This window comes from Sus scrofa, chromosome 8 (genome assembly GCF_000003025.6).
Source record: "Sus scrofa isolate TJ Tabasco breed Duroc chromosome 8, Sscrofa11.1, whole genome shotgun sequence".
NCBI classification, from domain to species: Eukaryota; Metazoa; Chordata; class Mammalia; order Artiodactyla; family Suidae; genus Sus; species Sus scrofa.
The window spans coordinates 11576101-11580774 of NC_010450.4; the positions used below are offsets into that span (position 1 = coordinate 11576101).

General features: G+C 49.4%; 1 non-coding gene across 1 annotated transcript; it reads right to left on the reverse strand.

Annotated features, from left to right (window-relative positions):
* On the reverse strand, positions 686-757 carry TRNAA-AGC. Its single transcript has one exon. It is a non-coding gene; the product is annotated as a tRNA-Ala (tRNA).

Sequence of the window (4674 nt, forward strand, 5' to 3'; positions counted from 1 at the left end):
TGTTAGTATCTAATCCGGCTGTATATATTTCAGGCTTTCCTCGCTGAGCTTGAGGGATCGGAGTGTCTACAGAGTTTCCTGATAAAATACTACCTTCTTGGCTAACGTAGACTTAGAGTTTTAAAATAACCAACTTGGAATTTAATAGGAGGGTTTAAGGCCACGTCAGGTTTGAGCTCTTGGCCCAGCAACCTTGGGGTTTTTCTGAGTGATGGAGAGGAAACGCCAGCTTGCCATCGTGTTGCGCCTTGGTGCTCGATTCACTGTATACCATGTCGAAGTGATACAAAACAAATACCAAAAAACAAACAAACAAACAAACAAACAAATACCAAACTGGGGTAGCCAACTAACAAACTCATTGACACATGATAACCCAAGAGCATCTAAAACTGGGGGCAAATCTTGAATTTATAGGTTGAGTATAGGAGTGGCACACCTAGAGGGAGAGGGGAAGGGACACACAAGCCCTTAAAAACACTAGCTTATTGTACAAATGAGCCTATCTACAAAACAGAAACAGACTCACTGACCTAGAGCACAGATTGTAGTTGCCAGTGGGGATGGAGGAGGGAAGAGAATGGACCATACTTTGGCACCAGTCAGCAGGGATTGTGAGCTCCCGCCTCATCTCGTCTCTTCAGAGTTGAGAGCAAGGAAGGGTGGAACAAATGGACGAGGTCGTTGGAGGTGCCAGGGATTGAACCTGGGGCCTCGTGCATGCTAAGCACGTGCTCTACCACTGAGCTACACCCAATGGACCAGGAGTTTGGGGCTGGTGGATGCAAATTGGTTTTGTGTGTGTGTGGGGGGGGGGTTTTTTTTGTTAGTTTGTTGGTTGATTTTTTGGTCATTTTAAGGCCACGCCCACAGCTTATGGAGGTTCCCAGGCTAGAGGCAGAATTGGAGCCGGAGCCGCAGCTGCCTGCCTACACCACAGCCATAGTAACACCGGATCCAGGATGCATCTGTGACCTACATGGCAGCTCATGGCAATGCCGGGTCCTTAACCCACTGAGTGAGTCCAGGGGCAGAACTCACGTCTTCATGGATCCTAGTCAGGTTCATTACCACTGAGCCATAACGGGAACTCCCCCGTGGTCTTGATTAGTTCTGCTGAGGCATAATTAAGCACAAACTTTTCTGTAACCTTTGTGGTATTCCTACGAACTCTTGCTATAAGATAATGAACACTGAATCCAGAAGACAAACCATTGGAGAAACTGGGATGATGTCTAATTAGAGTCTCTTTCCCTAGAAATAGAAAGACTAGTTTAGCCTCTGGGCCTCGGCATTCTGAACAACTTCCAGAGAGCAGTCTCTGAGGAGCAGACGCAGTGGATACTTTGCCTCTTTAGCCTCTGGCCCCTCCCAAGTGAAGCAGCCGCCCCAGAAGATCTATCAGTGCACTGACCGCTTCCCACGGCAAGTAGCTGCCCCTCTCATCTTCTTTACCTGATGACTTTCTCTGAACCTTGGGAGCTTGATCTCAGAACTCAGATCCAACCTGGACATAAGGGAACCAGTGGAGGGTGAAGAGAGGGGATAAGGACCCCAGAGCCTCTGTCCCCAGTGGGGACAATCCTGAGGCTATTCTACACTGTTCTTCCAAGCATCCCCAAAGGGACTGAGCCTGAGCCAGTGCCCCAAAGTGGTTCTCCACACTCTAATGCCCCCCATCCCCTTCCCTGACTCAGTTTCCCCTCTTCCTCACTTGGGCTTCATGGGATCACCTCCCAGATAAACTGCCTATTCCTGAATCCTTGTCCCAGGTGCTGCTTTTGTTAAAAGTATAATGGGAGGAGTTCCGTTGTGGCTCAGTGGACACGAATCTGACTAGCATCCATGAGGACGCTACCAACTCAGAAGTGCAGCCCTTTGCATCGGTGGCCAGAGCTCAACCACTGAATTATTGCGTGGGTTAAGAAATGAGCCCTATTAAATGCTAATGTCAGAAGGTCTACTAAGGAGTTCCCATCGTGACTCAGTGGTTAATGAACCTGACTAGTATCCATGAGGATGCAGGTACAATCCCTGGGCTTCGCTCAATGGGTTAAGGATCCTGCATTGCCATGAACTGTGGTGTAGGTCACAGATGTGGCTTGGATCCCACATTGCTGTGGCTGTGGTACAGACCAGCAGCTACAGCTGTAATTCAACCCCTAGCCTGGGAACATCCATATGCCGCAGATATGGCCCTAAAAAGACAAAAGACAAAAAAAACAAAAACAAAAACAAAAAAACTACTATATCCTTCTAAAGGCATTTATACCTTGTATAGAGAGAGATAGCTATTGCTCCAGCAGCCAATGGCAGAGACCCAAAATGAAAGTGGCTTAAAGAAACATGGAAGCTTAGTCCTACCTTGTGTCACGTCCAAGGTGCCAGGGAGCTCTGCTCTGCAAAATTGTTAGGACCCAGGCAGCTTCTGTCTCATTGCCCTGCCATAGCTAGAGCACTGTCCCTCTCTTCATGGTCTCAGATGGCTCACCATGTGTCCAGCTGCCAAGCGTCATGACGGAAGAGAGATTAAGGGGGAAGCATATGACTCCTTTTAAGCACACGACCCAGAAGATGCTGGTATCACATGCACTTCCATCCACTGGCCAGGGTCTGAGTCATCTGGCCCCATTTAGCTACAAGGAAGGCTTAGCACGGGATGTCTTTATTGTACTTGACTGAAAGATCATCTAAAAATTCAATTATTGTGGAAGGAGAGATTAGTGTATCTTCATCACCTACCTTGACACTTGTGAGAAATCTTCTCCATTCAAGCCCTCTATCCTTATCTCATTCTGTCCCGGGAGGTGGTGCGAGTGTAAAGAACACCTCTTACAGCTTTCGTCAAAAGCCAGTGTTACTGGGGCAACGCTGGAACAGGGGAAAAGCCAGGCATCTCTGTCTTGGTTAATAATGCCCACCCGCCTGGGTCTTGAAACCCTAGGTGGTACTGGCTTTGTGATGTTGGACTAGTGGCTGAATCTCTCTAAACCAATGTCCCCCAGCTGGGGTGATGCTGCCCCCCTGGGGATGTCGGGCAATGTCGGGAGGGGACATTACTGATGTCTAGCGGTAGAGACCAGGGATCCTGCTGAACATCCTACAGCACACAGGCTGGCCCTGACCTATCAAGACTTGTCTGGTCCCGAATGTCAGCAAGGCTCTCAGCTTTAGGTTCTTTCCAGAAAACTTGGGAGGTAACAGAGGGTGGGTGAGGATTCACAGGGAGGCTCTTTTTTTTTTTTGTCTTTTTAGGGCCACTTCCTTGGCACATGCAGAGTCCCAGGCTAGAGGTTGAATCGGAGCAGCAGCTGCAGGCCTAGACCACAGCCACAGCAACACCAGATCCGAGTCATGTCTGTGACCTACACCACAGCTCACGGCAACACCAGATCCTTAACCCACTGAGCGTGGCCAGGGATCAAACCTGTGTCCTCATGGATCCTAGTCAGATTTGTTCCCGTTGAGCCATGATGGGAACTCCCTGGATGCCAGTATTTTAACATAAACCATTTCATGGAAAACTCTCCAGAACTGTGTGGGGTTGCTCTTTCCGTCCCTAATGATGAAGGGGCCAATGTGCCCAAAGATACCTCCCAACACGTCATGGAAGCAGAGCTGATCAGCAGGAGAGCGGGGACTGCGCTTGGATTTCAAATTTGACACCTCCCAGTCCCGGGACTTGGAAGGACTGGGAGGTCAGAGAGAATCCAAGGAGCTGAAATTCTCTGAGGGAAATCAGGAGAGACGGATGTGGGGAACAAGGCGCAGATGGGGGGCCGTGCAGGGTCCCCACACCCCCTCTGGCAGGGCTTTTCAAGGGCAGCTCGACTCCAGCCTATTCCAGAGCCTCAGTGGCCATGTCGTCTTGTTCCCACAAAATGGTGAGCAGCCTTATCTTCTTTTTTCCTCACTGAATCCTAGGAATTAGCGTCTGTGTTAGTCTCCTAAGGTGAGTGTGACATATCCCCAAACTTGGTGACTTCACAGAAATTTGTTCTCTCACAATTCTAGAGTCTAGGAGTCTGAAATCAAGGGGTCAGCAGAGCCAGGCTCCCTCTGAAAGCTCCAGGGAAGAATCCTCTCCTGCCTCTTCTAGCTTCTGGTAGTTGCCAGCCATCCTTGGCCTCCCTTGGCTGTGGCAGCATCCTTCTGCTCCATGGCTGTCTTCACTCGGCCTTCTGCCCTGAGTGTCTGGAATCCCCGTCTCCGTGGCTCTGTGGCCAGTCATCAGGTCACGGCTCCCCACAGAACAGTAGGATCTCGTCCTCAATGGTTTACATCTGCAAAGACCCTATTTCTAAATAAGATCACATTCACAGATGGCAGGGGTTAGGACGCAAATATATCTTTGTCAGGGACACAATTCAACACATGGCCTGGTTGAACTGGAGCTGCTGCTGCTGGCCGACACCACAGCCACAGCAATGCCAGGTCCGAGCTGCATCTGCAACCCACACCACAGCTCACAGCAACACTGGGTCTTTAACCCAGTGAGTGAGGCCAGGGATCAAACACGAAATCTCATGGTTACTAGTCGGATTCGTTTCTGCTGTGCCATGATGGGAACTCCTATAACCTTAAAATCAATCTACTGAGACTACCTTTAAGAAATTAAATCCCAGAGGAATTCTTATCATGGCTCAGCAGTTAACAAATCTGACTAGTATCCAT